General features: G+C 37.6%; 1 protein-coding gene across 7 annotated transcripts in view; it reads right to left on the bottom strand.

Moving 5' to 3' along the window:
- Nucleotides 1-24,139, bottom strand: part of TENM2 (teneurin transmembrane protein 2) — a 596,193-nt gene that overhangs the window by 355,369 nt on the left and 216,685 nt on the right. The window lies entirely within an intron of this gene.

Raw genomic sequence — 24,139 nt, 5'->3', positions numbered from 1 at the left:
TTATTATTATTTCCTACTCATTTAGAAAAGTTCCACGTGCTAAGACCCCATACAAGTACGGTTCATTTTCATGCAAGAGGGTGTGCATGTGGAGGTAGTGTCTCTTTTTTTATTTTGTTCAGTTGCTTTTTTTTCTAGCTGTATATGCCATTTGTAACATTAGGATAGCTTCTGGATTTGCTTTGTTTATACATTTTACCTTTTTCAGGTAAAGGCAAATAGGCTTTTAGCCAACTAGCAACTCATCAGCAGGCCAAGAGACACTAATTCTTGCCTGCATAACCAACACAAGTCCATAATCAGACTTGGCTATTGAACGGAGATGTAAGGTTAAGAGGGCATCATAAATGTCAACAAACCTGGAAAAGAACATGTATTTGCTCTTTGCTGCAGCATCCTATCTGGTCCTCCCTTTGGATCCTAACATCTCAACTCTATTAGCGGAAAGACACAAGACTCTGGAAATCTGGATCTAGACCTCAACTGTAAAGCATACTTCTGCGTTAGGCTGTGCAGGTCACATAGTGCTACGTTCAGGCATCTCTGTGTTAAGGTATCGAGCTAGTTTTTTTAAAAAAATGTTTTAACAGTTCCTACACAAATCGATCTTCTCCTTTGTAAGGGTTTCCTGTTTCCAGAGAGGAGGTTATGAAGATGAGTTCATGAATTACCATCAGGGAAACAGTGGCCAGTTTCAGCAGTAAGTACTTATATGTCATTATTGTACCACAAATTTTGCAAGAACTTAAGTTTTTCAACAGATGTTAACCACCAGAATGTTACCACAAACCATCATACTAAGCTTTGGGCAGACAGCAACCGACTTTCATATTTGTAACATAAAACTTGACTCTTTAAGCTTGCCAACTGTCCCAAACCCCACAGTTACTGCTAAATTTGTGATTGCTTCAGTGTTTATTCTTTTTTTTTTTTTTTTTTTGTCCATTGGGGACTGGCAAGACTCTTACATAAATATAGATCCATTAAAATCAGATTCTCGCTAATCTTCTTGAGCAACCTTCATCTCACATGAACTTAGAGTAAAATTTCCCATAAGAAAAAAATATTCCTAAGAACACTAGGCTTTTAAATGTCTCTCTGTATGTGTTTCAATACAGCATTAGGCTGACCTAGCAAAGGAACACTGTGTGATGGTTTACATCAGGTATTTCATACAATCGTAGGATTTATTAAGAATCATAGAATCATTTTTGTTGCTCTGTTGATATAAGGAATCTAATCAAAGCCGTGTAGATGCTTTAAAGGTCTCCAGTTTTCTTTTTGAGAAATGAAGGAAATAAATATCACCTGAAGATTCAGGGAGACAGGAAGAGGAAGGGCAGATAGAGATCCATGGGTTCAGCTATTGCCAGATTTTCCAAAGTAGTATTAGTACGCATTCTAATGGAAGGGCTGAGCTGCCTTTTAAAAAGCAAAAAAAAAGTCCCAGGGTCCTACAAGAAGCTCCCTCTGCCTGTGACAGGTGTACGTCTGTGCGCACTTAACTTCAAATGAATAACAGTAACAATTAGGCAAGAGAATTTTCCCATCTATTTCCTATTTTGTTCTGTATTTTCTCACCCTTACACTGGTAAATTGCTTTTCTCATGGAAGTCGCCACATATCTTACAATGCACTAGATTATATTCATGGCAACAATTTTCAAAACCTGCAAACACATATATGCATGGTACTACAAGTATTTATTCATTCTTACAGGCTTATCTGCAAACTCACAATGCAATCAAAGCCCTGTATTTACAAGGTCAACAAAACACTTGAAAACATGCATGCACTTTGTTTTCATGAAAGACACAAGATTGAGTGGCTAAAACTAAGCAAAGGCTTATGTATTATACTAAGCAAATTCTTTTCTACAAGAACTGACCTTGTGTTTCAACTAAAATTGTTTGGACACAGAACTGCTTGAGTCCTGACAGCTCCAGTGAGCAAAGCAGGTTCTCGTCCTATGGAAGTAAGCTATCTGCCACATTTCCGTAAGACACACTATGTCTTCGACTAACGTGAATGCAAACTGTACTTTACTGCTGTTAAACGTTCTTCCGTGTCTGCCTCCTCAGTCATTACTCCAGTAGCATACAGGCACCACATCCCAGAACACCATAAAATAACTACGCAACGCAATGTACTAGCAATGCCATTTGGTGCAGAGATATAAATAACCAATTCCCAGCCCAGTTTTTATTCTTTCACCAGTACAAAGAAAACAACTAATCAGAGCTATGCCTCAGTCTTACATGAGGAAGCCAAGTCAAATTTAATGATGGGAAACCTCTTCATCTCTTACTTCTCTACTCTATTAGAAAACTGGATCATTCTTCTGTTTGCTTTAGGTCTAGGATTTCATTAGCCCATACGCAAACACATATTCTATGCCTCTGAATTAAGTTTGCATGGTAATAGTATAGTGAGGAACGTTCAACACAGTGCATTGTTTCAATGATGCCAATTCCCCCTCCTTACAAGCCCTTGTGAGGAAGGCACATCAAGGGTGTTACCAAGAACACGGAGTGTCATGACAGCAAATTACAGGGAAATAAAGTGGCAAAAGACTTCAAGAGTACTCCTGCCTATTAAAGGGACTACTGGCCAGAAACACTCACTGAGTACATATCCTTTGGAGCTAAATGAAAGCCTCCGGCTATGCAAAAGAGCCAACGACTGCTTTTCTCTTACCAATATCCGTCTGTATTTCACATCTAGCAAAGACTTTTTCTTTGCCAATTATCTAGTTGGATGGTATGAACACAGAAATAATTTTTCCAACCTTCTGTTTCTGTTTCAGACCTGAAGAAAGACTGTGTCTGAAAGAATCTTTTCTTTTTCAGTTATATCGGTTGCTTTAATAAAACACACCACCTTTTTCCCCACAAACCTTGCTTCAATAAAACTGATGGATCTTTCTCTTCTACTATAACCGCTACAGAAGTAGAACGGCACTGTGAGGCCCTTCATCCCTCCCTAACCACCATTCCCTATATTGTGATCTGTTCACCGCTCAGGGGAAATGCAACAGAGCAGCGCAAGGGCTAGAACAGAGACAGAGCATACAAGAAAATCCCTTGTGTCTTATATTGTCGATAGTTAACTTCCCAGGATCCAATTTATGACAAGAAATGACATGGGTGCGGTAAAAGAAGTGTCATGATCAGACATAATTTTACTGGTGAGAGGTACAAGTTAAAGAACTTACACAAGCATAAGGTACATGTAACGTTCTGGCAGGGTTAAAGAAAACACATGATGCTGTTGCTGGTATGAATTATAAAACCACCTAAATACAGCTTTTTGAGCATAACTGAACGCATGCGATAGCATCATTATAAATTAAAATTGTTTATGACCTCCATTTGGTCTAAACAGTACAACCTTACCCACTATATGCATGGTTGAACAAATTTATCTAGGACTGCTGGTGTTACAAGAGAGAAGAAATAGCCAAGTGTTATGAAAAGGAAACAAAGAGAAAATTTCAGCAGAAGCTTTCTCAGTAGAAGTAGCTTGTAATTTCACTCTGAGTCATACGGATTTCTTAACGGTTACTGAAAATAATCTTTAATTCTTATTGTCAAGTCAGTAAGTGATAATAACTAATACCTTAGTTGTTATTTGTTTATACAGTTAATTTTTATTTTTCTCTGTTTCATAAGTGTTGATATGTTATGAAATCAGTCATTTAATGAATAAAGGGAAATCAGTACTTTTGTAAGTTTTGCTTAACAGAACTAAAATAGGAGATCATCGGCATGTTCCTGGGTATTTGGCAATGCTAATTTCAAAAGACACGTAAATACAATGAGAGGAGGGGAGGAATTACATGTACTACTGTCTGCCTGGCACATTGCTGTTCTGCATTTTTGCTTCAACTATAGCTCTGAATCCGGCCACGCAAGCTAAAGCCTTTTAAGACCATCATCCTTATGTCAAACAATTCCTGAAGTATCTCCTACAGAAGATTCACATTTTATTAAACAGCAGTAAACTGATTACTTTCATCTGTGCCTAAATCACAGCCAGTTCACGTGAACATACTGTTCCATAATAAACATTAGGATAAGAATAACGTACCTAACAAGGTACAGGTTTGCCTGACATGATTTCTTCCTAAAACATGGGCCGAGAGCTCCTTCACACTATGTAGATACATTCTGCTTGCAAAGACAAAGGCCAGCTTCCAGGAGAGAGTTGTACGGCTCGTAAAGGATTTTCTTCACTTCTAGATAATTTAAGTTCTCTCCATGAAGTACAAATCTACACTGAGTCAATAGAGTACAAAGCTTCACAGAGCACACAATTTATTTTAGAGTACTGGGCAACACACTTAAAAACTGAACAAAGCCTAGTTTTACTGCCCAGTCCTCTGAATTAATATGCAACATTCATGCCTTAAGTACACCCTTGAGCATACAGTACTTCTCTAAGCCACAGCTTTGAAGATGTGTTGGTTTCCTATGCACTAACTTGACCTATATTCAGGCTGACTTCTATTCTGAGATTATTTCTGCTGTGAATTCCGTCTCAGGTGCTACATACATTGCTTTGCTACACCTATGGTAGAGACACCAAAAATCAGGATGTCAACAAATTACAAGGCTACTGTTATCATTTCCTAATAACTGGGGTTTGTCAGAAAACATGCTTTTTTTTTGTGAGCTGATCTTGGCACAAACATATTTCTCTGTGGAAGCACAGAACCAAATCTAGAAAACTCCTTAAAATTATTTGTTTCTATGCCAGAGTTCCAAGACCTGGTGACTTGCCTGGAGCTGAGCTTGATCTATGCCATGTGACAAGGATGCCTAAAACTCTTTCAAACTGGGAAAGGCTTCCCTAAGAACAGAAAATAGGGCTGGAAAAATGACCAAAAAATGAAAGGGAGAGGGAAGAATGGAGAAGGGAAGAAAAGTTACCTAAGAACAGAGTTCCAAGATGAAAACAGAAAAATGGGTCTCCATCTCTAATGCAGGGGAGAGCACAAGAAACGGAAAACATCAACAAATATCTTATATTTTTACATTTGCTCCTATTTACTCATGTCCAGACGCAGAATTTTTGCACCAGAGCTACGATTTCACATTTATAGTGGAAAGTCTTACAGGATTAGTTCTTACCCTACTAGTAACACCTGACTATTCATTGAATGCTTCAAAGCATTTCATGTTGTGATCAAATGGAATAGCCATATACAATAACAGAACTCCAAAAACTCCACTTATGGAAAAAAAAAATTGTAAAACCCTTGAAGTCTTCTAGTAATTGCTAGACAATCCCAAAGACTTCTATTTCTGCCCATTTATAACAGACCCATGATGAACAGTTAACTTCACACCAAGTTAGCACAACAGTGATGATGTAAGAAACGTTGGAGAGACTGCTATCCAAGCAATGCTGTAACAGCAGCACATAAAAACAACTGCACAATCTCTTCTTGCTGCCTGTCTGTGTGCAGAGTCCTACTTATAGCATGAGTCAAGTGTTTTTTTAATAAACAGTTTCTTGCAGTGTCTATACTATGACTCAAATAAATTAGTAGATAAGAAAGCAGGTGGGTAGTCTCAAGACAGTCTCGTTTACTACCCGTCTGTTGTGGTTCAGAATACAGAGTAAAATTCCACCAAGAAGGCTTGACATGGCATATAAAAGCACCCTCAAAACACTTCTCTTGGCGTGCCATCAGCTCTCATCAGCCACAGGATACTGGTTTTGATGAACTTTTGGTATGAACTAGAACAGCTGCTCCTGTCTTTATCCCTGTCACACCACAAACAGGGAACGCACAGCGAATAAAAAAAATTGGGAAATATAAAGTACTGATTGGAATGTTGAGAACAGCACGAACTTGACATGATTGACTCCTGAGAACTTTAAGACATAGTATTTTAAGCAAATTGTTAAAAAGTGACAGAAATGTTCAAAAAAGCATATGTATATTAGAAGTTCTATAAAAAGCAAAGATGATGTTACATTAGAAATGATTAAAACTTAAAAAAAAATTCAAATGTGCATTTTAGTTCTGATTTTAAGACAACTGTTTCACAGTTCTGAAACGCAACCAGATCACATTAAAAATAGCAAGATGTATTTTTTTAGGTACATCTGAAAAATATCCATAATAAATAACCTGCTGCATTTAAAAATAAACAAAATTTAATAACAGCAGTCAATATTGTTTTCCCTATATCTTTTTTTCCTTAGAATATACAGATTTTGGTTCCATGGAAACCCAATTGGAACTGTGCCTTTTCTTCCACTCTCCTGATGAAAAGCACTGGTGAACTATCTGGCTGCGATTTGAAATGTTCTTCAACTTTCTGAGGTCTGACATTAGAGCAAGAGCTCTGCAGTAAACAGTTTTTGACAAAGTGGAAAAACGTAGCTAACAAAACCCTAAGCGTTAACTATTTTTACTTTTAATATTTTTCAGCAAGCCAGTTTATTACGACCATTGTCTTTTTTTTTTTTTTACATTCTCTCTCCTGTGACAATCACAGAAGCAATTCAAAACTTCATTTATCAGCCAACTCTCTTTTACAATAATCTGATTCTCACTTGTGAAATCTGGGATAAGATGGTACAATTTCAGATGCTGAATACCTAAAAAACCGTCTGGAAGCTGCCAGGAATAGATATGAACTGTGCTTTACAATATGATGGTGTCACCACACACCTTTCCTAGAAAGTGCTTGTCTTAATGCACAACACCAAAAGCATGACATTTTAAGGACCCAATCTTGGAAAAAAAACGTTTATGAGACTATCTCATAAACGCTCAAATTGTTCACTAACCTCCACTTCCTCTTTCCTTGAACCTCCTGGTTTCTTTTTTTAGGGCTTTTTAAAATACACCTCCTCTCTCTGTGACTCAGTACTCCTATCTATGAAGGGATGACTAGAGACGACAGCTGGTTTGCAAGGGTACTTCGAAAACTTGTCTTGAAGGGATCAGAGAAGGATGTCAAAACACCTTAAAGAAAAAAACAAACCCACAACCTTTTAAAAATTTTTTCTCCAAATACCTTAATTTTCTCCATTACAACTGTACTTATTGACCTCAATATCTAGACCCCGATGGAATTTTATACAAACTTACTCCTTCTTCATGACAGATTTTCTGCTGATTAAGGTTTCAAAGTAACTATGATAATGTAAAGCATTACTACCCTGTTATGATTTATCTTAGTACAAAGGACGTGACTACAGTCATGCAATGCATAAGTCACAAAGGGTGTTTTAAAAGTTGTTATCCTGCTTATCTCTATTGCATCGCCTAGTTTTTTGCCTCAACTGCAACAGATTTTGCGTTAACCAAATTCACAGAGCATTAATTGGCATCAACTGATACACGTTCACGACAGAGAAAAAAAAACAAGTGTGAAGAAACATAGAGACCTGTGAATTTCATTTTTAAGATGCTTCTCAGTTTGATAAGAATTAGCCAAACCCATTCTATGATTATAGGCAATGTCTGATTCAAGTAGTTCCGAGAGTTTGGTGGTCTTTACCAAAAAAGGAAACACTTTCTTATGCTAGTCAAGAAGTCCTTTAAGAGAAAGCAAAGGGTGTCATGGAAATTCTTTAAACAACTGCTGATGTTTAAACCCCACAATACAAAATAAGTATTTATTGTAAAGATATGATTTGGGTTTGTGTGCAAAGGTTTTGGTAGAAGGGAGGCTACAGGAGTGGTTTCAGTGAGAATCTCCTAGAAGCTTCTCCCACATCCAACTCAGCCAATGGTAGAGGGGTAGAAGGTAGGGAAAATCAAGAGTGAAGTTGAACTAGGGAAGATAGGAAGTGGAGGGGGAAGATATTTTAAGATTTAGATATTATTTCTCATTACTCTGATTTGGTTGATAATAAATTCAACCGATTTCCCCAAGCTGAGTCTATTTTTCCCTGTAATGGACATTGGTGAATGTCCTCTCCCTGTCCTTACAGCAACTGGTACGTCTCCTGTTGTGTTCTCACTCCCACGCCCAGCTGCGGAGGGCAGTGACAGAGCGGCTTTACTGGCCACCTGGTGTCCAGCCAGGGTCAACTCTCCACATAGCAGCAGGACTAAAATGATAGTCGAGGATGACTTAATTTTATTAGCAAGCATCAAAGTGCTCCACTATGTCATGCTGAACAACCTCTTCCTAGAGAGATAAAGTATGCTATGAGGTAACAGAGTGACTTGCTTCTACAGGTAAAGCTCACAAAATGACTGAGCCTGCCCAAATGGAGTTGAATTAATCACTAAGCCTGTAATGCACTGACAAGTTTTGTTACAACACCGATATTTACTGCAAGAGTAAGTAAGGAGGACACTAGCGCTCAAGCTCTTCAGCCACAAACACAACGGTGTGCCCCCCAAACCAGTAAAACTGTATTTCAGGTTAAGACAGCCATACAGGTGTCACCGATACAGAAGTCTGGGAGGCTCGGGGTTCCACTCCAGGTACTTTCACCTCTAACACAGCCCTCGCTGAACACTCAAACTTGACTTTTAGAAGAGGTTTCTCCAGATGAAGCCTACAGGAACTGAACCTCCCTTTCTTCCATCCCACCCAGCCCCATCCCTGCTGCTCCGACCACGGCCTCTGCGCTTTAAAGCTTGTCTCAATTGCACACCTCTTGAAACAGGGTGAAGGAAAGATGAAGGACAGAAGGGAAGCAGGGGAGGAATGAGGAAAAGAGGGAGGAAGGGGAGGAATGAGGAAAAGAGGGAGGGAGAGAAGGAAGGAGAGATGGAGGTAAGGAAGGATGGAGGGAGGGAGAAATAGAGGGAAAGAGGGACGGAGGGATGAAAGGCAGGAGAAAGGGAGGGAGGGAAAGAATTCCTGAGGTTTGCTTTGGGTTTGTTTGTTCTTTGGGGGGGTTCTGCCCTGGGCTCAGCCCCCGGAGGGCAAAGCGCGCCCCTGAGGTCAGGGGGGAACACGGGGCTTTGTGTCCCGCTGGCTGCGCACATGCCCGGGGGGAAAAAAATGGGAATTCTATGGGTCAGTCCTTGGTCAGGGAGCTTGAGTAACATGAGGGCATCAGCAAATGCTGGACCTGGGGGAGAGGGGAACTGTGAGCACCTCCCGGGATGGACCTAGAGGAGAATGGAGCTGTGAGCACCTCCCGGGATGGAGATGGAGGAGAAGGGAGCTGTGAGCACCTCCTGGAGAGCCCCTCTGGGGACAGGTCAGGAGAGAGCAGAACAGCATTTGATATAAACCAGAACTGACAGTGCCTGAATGGAGACGCAGCTCCAGAAACAAAAGAGCAGAGAGATCCTTTGGATCCCGGTTGCTGCTGCGATGTGCCAGGAATACCTGAAGAGCTCGGCAGGGCTCACTCATCAGAAAGTGATGCCAAAGGGCTAACACTAATGGCAGGTCTGTCTAGCCACACTCATCAGCGTGACGAGGCTGGTGCTGTCTGAAGAAGCAGGTCTTCTGTTTTCTTAGAGAGCCAGGTACAGACTGGGCTTCACTCAAGCCTGAAAACCAAAATAAGCACAACCAATAGCTGCTACTCACGTGAAAAATTAAGTGTCGAGTTTTCAGTTCAGAGTAACAATTTTAAACATTGGATTCTGGTGAATTTTTAACTTCACCATAGATGAATGAAAAAAATATAAATACTTTTTATATTACTTCATCCCAATCTGAAAGCTCTAAATGAAGCAACAAGCAAAACTGTGTTAAAATTCAGTTGCCCTGTTAGCCGCTCGACTACAATTCAGCAAGACCAAAAAACCCAATAAAAACACACACAAAAAGGAGTAGGAAATTGAACAACAGAGGGAGACAGGGACACACAGAATCAGTACATATTCCAAAGAACAATATGCAAACATGGAAATGTATATGCTCTGGCTACAAAGAGCTCACTCAGTATCAGAGTGTTTGTCTTTAAGCAAAGCACTTAGTTGGAATCCTACCTCAACCAGTTCCCTCATGGCCTCAAACCACACTGACATTACTGCCTCAGCTGCACCTTTCATGCTTCCCCAAATGGACATCCCAGATTCCAAATATGCTACATACCACCCAGCGTACACGGACGAGCCTTCCGTGTAGGGGCCATAAGGGACAGGAGGACTCCCTTATGCTCTTCACCAGTGCAAACAGACATTGCCATTGCATCACCTACGCATTCCTAGGAAAGCATCATTATTCTAGGTAATAAAATGAAAAACCAAACAATCAACCAATCCTTGGAAAAGACCCGGACTGAACCGCCACCTCTCAGTCTGTTTGCACAGGTGACAGATGCTACCTACTCCCATACCAACAGTCACTGAGTAGAAAGGGAGTTTGCATCTATTCATCTATTAAGTGGATAATGATTCCATATGCTGTCTTGCAGCCAAACAACAAATAGAAATTATAATGTACAGGCCAAATAACTTCCTTGGAATATAGACACATTACTGGGTATAATTCCCTTCTTAATGGTTATAAGCAGACCTGAGCAATATACAAAAACAACATTCTGCACAGAAGCATGATTATAATCAACAACGTATGACATTTCTGTGCCATTTGGATTAACTTTCAACAGCATTCTGACATACATTTTAATTTTTCAGGTAATATCTTGCTTCAGTACTTCTATTTCAAAGTTGAAAACAACACCTAAGGTCACGACGAAGTCATCCCAAACACAAAAAGTGCTTTTTAATTTGCAACAGGCACCCCCAAAAAACCCACAGAGCCAGTACTGACAACTTATTTCTAGTGTGATGACTAGAAAATAAAATGTAAACAATAATATTTTTATTGTTCAGACAAGTTGCAGTGAACTCCTGGGAGTCAGTGTGTTAAAGCATTCAAAATCCATGACTGAAATACAGCTTTGGAGATCAAAATGCATCTTGGTTTGTGATTTAGTGTGATTTAGTGGAAATTGGGAAAGACAATTATCTTTGATGCGGTCAATTTTTTCTGTTTATATAATGGTGGTAATGATACCTCATAGGACCCATTTAAGGGTTTAATAACTAATGTTTACAAAGAATTTTTCAAGTTGCTAATTATGATTATTTAGCTAAGTGTTAACCTAATACATATGTAAGAAAACAATATTAATGTATTCCCAAAGATGATTATGATCGCAATTATTATTAATGCCACATGCACGAGTACACTCGTTCCTCACCTGCCAAGGCGTGATGTTTGTATGATGTTATGGGTACCTGACAGGACAGGCAGGGCACGGCGCCTCTGGAAATCGCTTTGGCCACCTTGACAGTCAATGCATGGAGACTATGCTAGAAGAGGAAATGCTTGGAGGAAACTGCTAGCAAGTGCAGTTCTGAAATGCTTTTAAAAAGCCTCATTTGGACTCAGCTTGAATCATTTAGACTTAGCATTGTGACTGGCTAATTCTGCTGCTGGGCAGCAGCAGAGCCGGTGAGGTCAAGGAGAAAGCAGCAGGAGTTCCAGCACGGGGAACCAAGGAAGCAACGACAGCGATCCTGAGGTAGGAGATGAAGTGAGGAAGTAGCAGGAGTCCTGGTGAAAATAGGGGGACAGAGAGAGAGATCTAAGGAAAGAAATGTCATTGCCAGGTTTCTCAGGTAACGTTTCGCTCAGAAAGACCAAGAACAACTGCACCTGATACAGTCCTCCTCAAAATACAGAGAGGTTTTATTCTAGCAAATATGAATACATTAGGGAAGTGAATAATTGAGAAGAGTTTAGGAGGCCCCAGGAAAAGAAAAATCCTGTAAACAAGATCGAGCAACAAGTCTTTGAAAGAATCCTTTTGTTCCCAGCACAATGCTCCTAAAATCTGCTTCTTCAGAACAGTATTCATTTAAGGAAAAAAAAAAGTAAAAAAGAGAAGCAATAGATAAAGGGAAAGCCGAGAACCCATTTTAAGGAAAAAGCACTTTAAAATAATTTTCTTAGTCTTCTGATTTTGTGCACCTATACCTGGAGGCACATCGCTCGCACTCCTAAAACACCAGAGGTTCCTGGGCTTTGCTCTCTGCATGGTTTTTATCCCAGCTGAAATAGCATTTCCTAACACGGCCAGCATAATTTCATAGTCATCAAAAAAAAAAAAAAATTCCATTGATTGGCTTGCCAGTGGCTAAAGGACAACAAATCCTATACAGCCAGTCCTGGTGCTTCTGGAGAGGCGACCGATGAAAATATATAAACCTCGTGGGTGCAGCCGGCCGCTCAGACACATGTAATTCCAGCTGTAGGTAACAGGGAGCGTTCAGCTGCAGTCAGGAGGGATATATTCTTGTTTCAAATTGGACAACCCCCCACACCATCCATTTCCCAGAGGAGTTTTCAGCCAAGCCAGCTATCTATCTTCAGCCAGAGGTGGGAGGAGTGTGAAGAGGGCGCTCCAGACTAAGTCTTAGGGGAGGGTAAGAGACAAGAGATGATGACAGCAGCAGCCTGGGAGAGGAGCGTGTACGGCTCCGCACGGGTAAGCTGGACATGTTCAGTGACCCTTCCCTCTCACGGCGACTGATGCTTCCATCGTGGGCTGTTAGCATCAGCTTTCCATTGATTAGCTTACAGCCGTGCCAGATGAGAACGAAGTTTCAACATAATAAGGATTTCCCTGACAAACAAAAAGGGAGTGCTGCTATCAGCATATCAAACAAAAGCACAAGTTTCATTCTATTAAGCAGTGTAGAACAGAACCCTGTTAATACATACACTTCTTGCTTCTACAGTGGACTTTCAGTCTAGCCTGAGGCTGTAATGATCATTGTCACCTTTACTAAGGATTAGAGCCAATCTACCTCTGCCCAGAAGAGGCGAGGCTCAACCTTCAGCTTGTTACAGTCCATCGCATCTAAAAATATCAACACTTTAAAATTATCAGATATTCAAAGTATTTTGTGACTCTTACAGAAGAGACACAATAAAAGGAAAAGGGAAATTCTAGTTTCTTTAATAAAGAGCAAAATTCTTTCCTCCGAGCTCCAAATAGCATTAGAAACCAAACATTAACATTGGTGCATTTTTACTCTCTCTGAGAAAATCTGCTTCTCTCCCAGTCCTTCCTTGTAATATTTAGTCAGGTGGATACACACAAGTTTGTGTGAATCTCAAAGGCCTGATATTCCTAAAAGTTTAACAAAACCCAAAAGAGGAGTCAGGAGAGGTACCAAAATTGTTGTCCCTACTGACAGAAGGGTTTCACACGCTCCAAGAATTACCTGTTCTCTCAGACCTGGGCTGACCCGCACACCCCCTGCTCCAAACCCGACAGCCTACGTCCTGCGGGCAAGAAGAGGGAGGCAGAAAGAACGACTACTGCCAACAGGGAGGGGGCAGCAGGGGGCACAGCCTTTTTCTTTTATTTATTCCTGTGTGCCAAACCCCCTAAAGTGCTACACAACCTGCTGAAGTCAATATAACTCCAGCAATGTACACTAGCTTACACAGTGATCTCAAAAGTTTTCATTTTTGTTTCTCTGATACTAGCACCATTTATCTCACTGTAAATAAGTCTTTCGTAAATGTAAAGTTGTTTCTAAACTCTCTCCCAAACACTAGAACAGTTTCTGCCGCCTGTTATACAAGTAGCATAGTTCTCATAGCAAAAATAAAACAACTCGCTTAAAAAGAATACGCCAATTATAATTAACGTGTCTATATTTTGGCTGCAGTCAATAGTAAGAAATACAACCTACTGTAAGGCAAAATACAATTAAACATATTCATGGCATTCAACATATTAAAATTAGATGACAAATCTAAGATAAACATGACATTTAAGTGAATGATTTCCATAGTTTATGTCCCCATATGTTCTCAATGATCAAATGCTGTCTCTCTGGAAATATCATACTGACATGGAAGCCTGCAGAGATTCCTTTTGGGGTACTTAAAAGTTTTCTATTAATAACTAATAAAAATACAGTGACTTATCGCAATATTTTTATACAACACTTTTCTGCTTTGAAACTAAATCCAAAACTACACCATGAATGAGCAACAGAAGATGCTCCCCGTGGGTGACACATTTCTTGTCTCTCTAGAGGTGAAGTATGTCACATTCTCAGTACTTCCAATCTCACCCGTCTACAAAGCTACTGACTATTCCCAGAGAAAAATATCTCATATTCACAGATGCTTTTTATGTGCTATGGGACTAACAAAAGCAAAGCAAAACAAAACCCCATTTTTCAAGCATACATAAATCAAAACCTAAAAGTCGAAGAAATGTATACAAATAAATTCATCTGAAAGAAATTATTTCAACAGCTCTAACACTGGACTTCTAGTGTGTCTATCTATTCAAAAATACAGTAAAGCAAGCAATCCATTTAGTTTTCAGTGACTTAAAGGTAGAAGGCCCATCGACTTTAATGAGGCCAGGATTTCACTATGAATTTAATCTGGAAAAATCGCAGCAGTGTTTTTGCAGGATAGGGCAAGGCAGGCTGTGGCATGATTGAAAAGGGTACATAAAAGCGTACCGACTATGTCACCAAGATACACAAACCATATTTTGATGGAATGAGAATCCAACACAATACAGCTCTATATATTGCATTGAAGGCCATTATGCTTTTGTCATTATTAGGCTCTATGATTGCTGTTTTTCATTAAAATTATACATAATTGTAATTAATAATGTGTTATTATATTCTCCTCTATGTAAAAAGTAATGAATGTCCTAAATTAAGGAAAAAAAAAAACTTGTAGGTGAATGCAGGGTTGTTCACGCTGTGATTTATTGCAGGGAAGTATTTACCATCCTATGAACTGCTTTAAGACAAAAAGTCAGGGTGACATTTCTAAGTTTTTTTATCAGTATTAACATAATACATTTGTGGATTTTTTTGAAACACAGATTAGAAAGGGATCCAATATGCTAAAAAGTATAGAGTTCTACTTCATTTATTTAAATTTTCAAAAGTAGTGCTGGAATCATTGAATGGTTTGTGTTGGAAGGGACCTTTAAGGATGTACGTTTTCCAGTAGTTCATAGGTAGTACAGATCTGGGAAAGCTGCAGCATAGGTACAGCTCACTCAACCATATGCTGCTTTCCTTAAGTAACCCATTATACAAAAAAATAAATATCTTGTGACAGATTGTTTTGACAGCTTAAAAAGATTTAAATTTTTTGAATGCATTTGACTGAAAGGCAAAAATGTTAGATAGATGTTAATTTAACAGATGTCTAGTTTTGCATCATCAGCCTGCAACAGGCAATTTCTAGCAACTCTCCTTGCTGTATCACAACATGAAATCCTATGAATTCCATACGGATATGCCTTTCACAAACTTCATATGAGCCATTCTCATGCAAAGAGAAGTAAAATTGTTGCAAGAAGATGGTACCACCTGGTTGTAATTCTGATCAAGCAAGTAAACACATTCAGGGATAATAAAACTGATACATTGTCATTTACATTACAGTCCGGAATAAAAGAACATTATTTGAGACTATACGTTAGAAGCATTAATTTACATGAGAAAAATAAGTTAGATGGTCTCCTAAAACCCATACAGATTCTTCCAAATCTAATTATCATAAGGCTAAATAGGAACGTAGGATTTTTTAAATTTTGATTTGCATACCTTAAATAGAAGGTTTTGTATATTGAGTCTATTGTCATTTTCCATATATATCTGCAAAAGAGTTTAATTCTGGTTTTGTATTGGTTGTAGAAGAAAGGGAAATAATAGCTTATCTAAAGCTGCTGTTGCTAGCACCGTTACAATCTTAGGAAACTTTGGGATTCAGTCATCACCAAAAACATTTTGATGGTTTCATGACTTCGGTGGGTTACACTGCATGAAGTAAGTTTAACACACTGAGATTTTTTCCTAGAAACAATACAACACAGTTGGCTGCATCCATTCTGGATCTCAAAAGTGGCAAAAACTGTTCTGTGCATTTTTATGTTGAATCTGCACATAGTAGTATTGCTCCCATTTTATTGAAGAGGAAACAGAAAATAGAGAGATGAAATTACGTGGGAGATCAGAAACTACTTATTACTGATTTAGAAAAGATCCTAACATTCAAGTGACAAGCTTGAAAATCTGTTGCTTAAACAATAATGAGCACTAGCTAACGCTAACTGATCCTTAAGTAATGAGGATCAACAATTTTTACCTACTTAATAGGAATATTATGAGACAAATCTAATCCATGAAAAGGTACTTAAAATTACACTCTCTGATTTATATGCTTACATAAATTGCATTTACCTTTTCTAGTTGCGATCTATGTATTGCGGCAAGCCAATATATTTGTGAAATTGAATCCAGCTTTAAAATGCACAGTTCTGAAAATGGAAAACATGCTACCCCAGGAACACCACACACCTGCTCCAGATTCTTTATAGGATTTGTCACCTTTTACTAAGTAGAAACCTGTTATTTCATAACCCCGACTCATTTTTACCCTTTTTTAAAGAAGCATTCATGTTGCACCTTTACAGGTCTCTGTGAATTTGGAATACGTTGCATTAGTGATTAAGAAATAATATGGCAACACATAGTTTCTACAAGGTAAATAATATTAATGATAACTCAAAGCATTCTGGAAGACAAAGTAAAATAGTTTATTTCTAAGACTTTTTCTTTAACGTAAGCAGGGTAAAAAAATTCTAAGTACATTCAGATTATTCAAAACCAGCTTTCTTCAGAATCAAAACTGAAGGGTCAAGTTAAAGGAATGAAGTTTCTTTCCCTGGTGAAGCCACAGCCCAAAGTGACTTAAAAAAGGTTTTGAAGTCTATGGAAATGTTTTTACAGTCACTTTTTACAACAGAGAAAGGTTAAAACCACAGGAGATTATATGCTAAAAAGCAGAGAATACAGCATATAAAGAACACAAACAAATGATTTTACCTACATATCTTAAATATGCTATGTCACTACATCAAACACAAAATATTTTTTTTTTTTTAGTATATCTTTACAACAGCAAACAGAAGAAGAAAATAGAACGTGAAAATTAAGTTTTCCCACAAGCAGTAAATGATCATGAGATATCAAGAATCTGCTCAGGATTCATACTTATGATCTGGTCATTGTTGCTTTATATATACACGTTTGATTTTTGACCTTGATAATTAGGCTGTGTGAAAATAGCATCAAATGTTTGAGGCAGATGTCAAACATCTGTGAAACCTACCATAAATTGATGTTTACAAGCTTGATTCCATCTGCTCAACTTAACAGAAATCTCCTTACAAATACTGAAAAACATTACTAATGAAAGTATTCTTTATTATTATTTTTGGTTTGACTAGTATAATGATTTAACAATACTGACTATTTTCATTTTGCTTATTATTCTGCTCCATAAAATCAACACAGAACAATAAGTCTTTGTATATGTAGCACATCTCACGTTGATCACCAAAAAAATTGGCTTTAAATCAAAACAGTCCCCCCTCACTCCTGGATTGACACAAACTAAAAGATGGCAAGCAGCAATGGATCAATTGAAGGCATTTCCAGAGATCCTTTGAAGAGGAGATCTGTTAACAGCAGTGTCTCAGTATCCCTGTTACCCGTGGGGGGGATGCCCTTGCATTTTCTTTGACATGTCAATTACTTGGAAGGGGAGCAGGAATAAAGCCTAAGGGTGTTGAGTTATAAATTAGGACACTCAGGCTGACAGAGAGATTATTTCGCTCTTTGAGGAAAGAAGACAGACAGAGTCCTATAGAATACTCACTATCACGGATTCTTCTTTCACCTCGGAGTTGTGTTTTAATACAGACATTCTCCAAAAGTATGACAAAATTCTTCTCCTGACATTCATGCCCTGCTTTGACAAACACTGCGAGTTCAAGAGAAGTAAAAGACTCCCCCAAGTTTACAAAAGCACAAGAAGAAAACCCACAACTCAACAGAAAATATTGTTCAATGCAAGAAAACCCTGCTGCATTGGATTTTTCCATACATCATGCTAAAATTTAAACATACATGCTAAATTCAAGCTTAACAAGCTTATATTTAAAAAAAAAATGTTCTAAATGCTCAAATGTTTCATGTATTCTATCTATTGTGTAGCAATTCCTGACGAACTACAGCCATAAAACCAAAGAAACCCAGTATTTTTAACCTAAAACCAGCAGTATACGCTTTAATGTTTCAGTAAGATTAAGAAGCTATTATTTCTAGTACAGATAACAGTGAGGAAAAAGGACTAGAGAAACAAACTACAGTTTGGAAAACTAGGTTGTATTCTCAAATTTCTTTCAAGTCATTCGCCTCTCCCTTCCTCATGTTCTTGTCTGTATATGGAGATAATGACGATAACCTTTTCTATACAAACACTTCGCAACCGACTGATTACAAGCTGCCCGCAATAGCTAAATATCATTATTGTAAACAGTAGTTGAAATTAGAAAAGTCACAATATATGGAAAACTGCCATTACGCGAACTATTTGTGCAGCACTTTGATGATGAAAAAGATGTGCTGATATGCGCCCTTAAGTTCTAAGGAACATCAGCAGGCCATACCAGTGCAAATCGGTCCATTTCCAATAATGCTGTTAAGCCATGCATGGAAGCTTCCATAAAACACGCTCATTTTTCCATTTTCACAGATTCAATGCAGAGAATTACAGTCTCCTAAATACACCTCATTTTCCAGAGGTCTCTTTTGAAACTTTCAAGTTTCTCCTATACTTTTATTAAGTCCTCACACAATCTAAGCACTGGTATTCACATATAGGTTTTCATTTGCATGTTTAAAAATTTCAGTTGTGCTCAGTGACCCACAATTTAGGACGACACAGTGCTTCTAAAAAGCAGCTAAGACAGTGACATAAAATCAAATCCTAAAATTAGGAGTCCAGTGGAATTGAATATGGGGAACAAATACTTTGCTCAGCAATGTAATGGATAAGATTTTGAAGAAGCTGACACCTGATCAAGTAGTTGCTGGTCACTGTTGTTTTATGGCAGGTGCCGTTGACCTATTGATGCCTTTAATAACAAACTGGGGATACAGGGGTAAACCCCACACAGATCTGGCTGCCTGAACAGAGAAAAAAATTAAGCACATCCAGCCTTTATGCTATTCATTTACATCTGTTTTTCATTCAGCTCCTTCAAAAACACAGATCACTCAATTTCTATAATATTTAGAAACCAGATTCTGGATAGTATGACAAGTTGATATTGTTCAAATATTGCATCATTTGGAGGAAACATTCTGCAGAGGAAAGCTGAAACTTCAGTACCAGCCATTTCCAGTGAAATGGAAATCAATTTAGTGGAGATCACAGATGAATGTTTTTTTTCTCTATCCATCTAAAAGCTACATTTTGAACCCACATTATCTTTAAAATTAAACTGATAGTAAACAGTTATTGAAAAATGTTTACGAATATGAATTAGAGGGCACTCAGACTTGATAGACATTTCATTTTCAGAAAGTTGAGCAAAAAGGGTTGCATTATCAAATTCAATAGCATCAAAAACCACAAATTCTTCAGTCCTCTGGCACTATTTAATATTTTGTTGCATATATAAACAGTATCCAAGTATTTCATTATTAACATTGCTTTTACACACCTTTCCTACAGCAGGGTTATTTTAAAAATCGGGCTCCTGCTTGTATTATTTTATAGTGAACTTAGACATGTTGCCAGAACCAGGAATGAGAACCAGGAATGAAAAATAGCTGTTTTTTTGCATTTCTAATTTGGATGCTGACAGGAGCACAATGCTATATACAGAGCACTATCTCTGTTTCTACCTAAGATGCATTTATCTGCTCTGTGCCAATATCACTATGATGGCAGGTTTTGTTTATATAGAATTCATGTCTCTCATGAAAGAAAAATTCAAAACAAATCCCACATAACATAATAGTTAACTATCACTACAAGAAACTTACCAACATGACATACTTGAACTATAAAACTTTAAAATGGTAGTATTCCTATAGCATTTTGATTATTCTATCCTTAGCTCTATTGCGTGCTCAGCTGATTTAGGGCGTGTGTATATATATACATATATATATACACACACACATAGTTATCCATTTTGTAGATAGGAACATTACAGACAGTGTTTCACCTAGAAAGTAAAACTAAATCATATCAATATTATATTGTGTTCTGTCTAGTGAATTTACCAGCATGTGCAGAAGTTTCAAACTGCCTGTACTTGAAGTTTTCTGGATCTTGCCTCACTCTTAAGCAATACAGTCATTTTCCCAACACCAATTATTGGAGCTTAATTTTGCTTTTTATTTTAATTCACGCAGTTCAGAGGAAAATAAAAGTTAAAGTTACTGTACCTTAACAAATGTACCTAAAGTGGCACTATTTTTGCATGCATGAAAGCTCAAAGCCTCAACAACTCCCATGAGCGATTACTCTTCTAACACTAATTAGATATTTGCTAATTAGTGTCTGATGTGTGAAATGAAAAACATTTTGAAGCTGAAATGGATAGGGTCTATAAAGATAGCGGCGCTATCCCAATTCCCTTTTTTCTGTTATCATATTTCATAAATATTAATAAGATCACATGATACTACCCCTTCTATAAAATTATCTTTCTGAAAGAAGTCTATTGTTTGGTATAATAGGGCTGTGTCAATATTTTGCATTTAGTGTAAAGCACTCAATGGAGGGAAGTGTTTTCTCTCAATGTTAAAGAGATGTCACATTTCATGCATCATTTTTATGCTGCATTAACTGGTCTCTCTTTTTAATAGTTTGTCTTTACTGCATGGAAACAAAGAATGCAAAACAGTATTGAAGAATCATTTACATTTCTGAACAATCTTGCTACATTTATCTCATTTCAAATGTATGTGCAATAAAACATAAATTATTAAATACTTTTTTTTTCTTAAGCAGATACTAAGAATGTCAAATTAGTATCTCTGCTGGTCATTTCCAGGAAATATTTCAAACTGTTAGAGTAGTTAAAATGTAAAAATGCCTTGAAAACTAACTTAGAAATTTATACTACAGAGCTTTGAACAATATCTACTGTTGACTATGCATAGAAAATTGTTCCAAGCTGCAGAGAGAGTTACCAGTGTCATTTTATGACACAAAACTATTTTTAATTTTAGAATATTAATACTTGGATCCAAAGATCAGTTTTAAAAAACTATTACAGTGACACAGGTGAATAACTTCAGATGAGGAAGTTAATTCGGAACAGGAATATTGAAGTGCTGTTTCATTGTAATTGCTCACCTGTAAATACTGGTCATATCAGAAATGATATCTAATCACAGGATGGATACCGGAATTTTAAATGGTAGCTAAGCATGAATTGACAAAGGTGACATTGAAACATAATAATGACTAGATTATCACTTTCCTTAGGCTGACATTTTGTGATTATAATAATACTGATCAAGCTGATTAAAAGGATAATAAAAGGCAAGTTCTAAGAACCAGAATAAAACAGACACAGATGAGATAATGTATGGCAAGTGAAGCTATTTTTTCAATGAAATTTCTTCGTTTCAGCTTGAAGTTAGGCAGTTCATTAGTCCCAAAGGTGCTTCTGAAACAGCTACTGCCTTTTGTACCAATACAATATGCTTTTCACTTTTCACATGTTCAACAGAAGAATAACTTCTTCAATACCTATTTATCCTGAGAAAGTAATTTATACTTCACATTTTTATTCAGCTTTCATAATTAAAGCATCATAATATTACTCACACTGATAATCAGAGGCAAATTCAGATTTCCATTGCGTTTGTTTGCTCACTGATGTAAACATAAGAATGTCGACTACGACTTCTATGCCTCTAGCTTTAATTACTGTTCCTTCCTTAACAAACATTATGGGTCATCTTCTACAACATGCTGAAATATTTTGCCATTTACAATCCTGAAGGTCACTTCTGTGACAGGCAGTGAGAAGGGTACAAAGGTAATCAATACAGTTCTGATTATACCTACGTACAAGTGCTCCACTGAGGTGGACCAGAGTCTAAGAGAGAAGATGACTACTTTTTCTGTGATTACACAGATAAGCAAGAACCAACTGAGACAGACATACATGACACCAGACAGTACATCCATGTACTTTTTTCTATTTTTTCACCATTTTGGTACGCTGAACTCAAGAGTTTCAAGGTTCCTATTGCATGGCAAACCTTCCACAGCTTCGCCTTACGAAACATCCTCCTTCCATGTCCACGACAGACGTGATGGATGTCACCAAAGGCAACTTTACTGTAAAGAGCACTGGTTGCTCTCCTTTGCTGATAAACACAATGCCCATTAGTTACTTTACTTCTAGATTCAAGACTTGTTTGGCTGGGGGGGACAGGGATTTTACTCTCAGCTGCCTATTAACATGACTTAAAATACTCGCAAATAATTAAACTTTCCATTTGTGAGTTCTGCACATATTAGCCTAGGTGTGCTGTCCCGATATTGTGAAGCAGTGAAGAAACCACTACTGTTTGTTTCTTTGACCCACAAAATAAATGAGACAAATGTCATGCAAATACAGTACTTATGGCACATCTATAAGGAAGGAAAAAAGGAAAGGTTTAGGTACTCAGACAAATGTTTAAATTGTTAGGGAAAAAAGAGTGCAAGAGACACTGTGCTTTAACAAGTTGCTGTGTTCAGGGAAGTACAAACTGATACCAAACATCCCTATAATCTGTTTTTGCACTGTTCTGGATACAATGATATCTGGATATCTTTCCAACAAACTACAGAAACTGATTCTGGATCAAACACATCGCTTGCAAAACTGAAAGGGATCTCTGAGCATTCTGAAGTATTAGAAAATACTATAAAAAGCCCGTGCTAGCATATTTTTGGTGAAAGTTTTACCAATACATTGTGAGTTCAGTTTGGTTATACAGCTGCCTCAGTGAGATGTGAAGTCAAGCAAGTCTGCAATGTGAGTTAAGCACAAGTTGCTATTTAGGGTCCAAAAAAGATTGATCATGCCCTCATTGCTAAAATTCACCTACAGTATCATCAATAGAGGAGCTCTGCTGTACAGAAGCAGTCCATAGGAAACATTTTTACTAGGGATGATCCAGGGACAAATCATGTTTTCCTTCAAGCTACTTTTACTTACGTAAAAACAGAAAGAAATCTTGGAAGGGCAGGTATGTGTATATTCAGAGAACATGTAGTTCAAGCAGCAAGCTCTATTTTTTTAATAGGTAACTTCAAAGAAAACTGACATCATTGATCTGTGGAATACTAATAACCCGCCCCTCTGTGGTGTTCTGTTTTTCATCAGTCTTACAGCCTGTTTAAGATATTTTATTAATATATTGAAAGGACTTAATATTCGGTACCTAATTCTTTTAATTTTGACTGCTTTCTTGACACTCTTAGAGTGCAAATATATGGGATTGCTGTGTATGACTAATCAACCTCACTGTGTGGCTTAAAAAAAATGAATCCACTAATTAAAATCTTTTTCTTACAAGACTTGTGAGCCATCATCTACAGGCTTAGGAAATAGCTTGTCTAGTAACTCATACTTCTTTCAGGGCTGTTTTTGCAGAGTTAACTGAATCTCTAGAAAGGCTGATTTCTTATGATTCACCTGTCAAGCAGGGAAATTTTTCCCTAAAGAACACAGAGATAAACACAGCATAAAAAAAAAAAATCCAGCATTTACTTCAAATGAAAACAAAATTTTAAAAGTGTTTCTGTTATGACCAAACGTTAATTCATTTCCCTGTCTGAAGGAATAGTAATAGCTTAAGTTTTAAGATAATGAAACTCACTTTCTATGAAAATGAAATGGTATTGTATTGTCTAATAAATGATTGTTTCTGCACTTTCTCTACCTTTCACTAACTGAAATTTGACTTGCATTGGCAAGGTTTAATTATGGAACTTTTTATCTAAATAAAAAATGGAGAAGAAGAATTTGTCAGAAGACTGATTTTATACAGCTGTCAAAGAATATCAGGAACGTATTCTTAGTACATATTAAAAGTATTTAATAGCCTTGATTCACGTAGCTGCAGATATTTCCTCACCTTAGTGGAAAGCCTGAAAGCCCAATTGCATTTGCATGCTTTCCTAATGTTTCCTGGCACATGGAACCTGCTATTTTTTATCAAATGGATTTTGGTCTTTCACACAATTCCGTTGTACTTTGGAACTATTTAAGTTTCTATACTTCTCTTTCTTTTTCAAATATTTCCAAGTGCATG

This window comes from Phaenicophaeus curvirostris, chromosome 15 (genome assembly GCF_032191515.1).
Source record: "Phaenicophaeus curvirostris isolate KB17595 chromosome 15, BPBGC_Pcur_1.0, whole genome shotgun sequence".
NCBI classification, from domain to species: domain Eukaryota; kingdom Metazoa; phylum Chordata; class Aves; order Cuculiformes; family Cuculidae; genus Phaenicophaeus; species Phaenicophaeus curvirostris.
The sequence above is the reverse complement of the archived record's forward strand: the minus strand, read 5'-3'. Positions and strand labels throughout refer to the sequence as shown.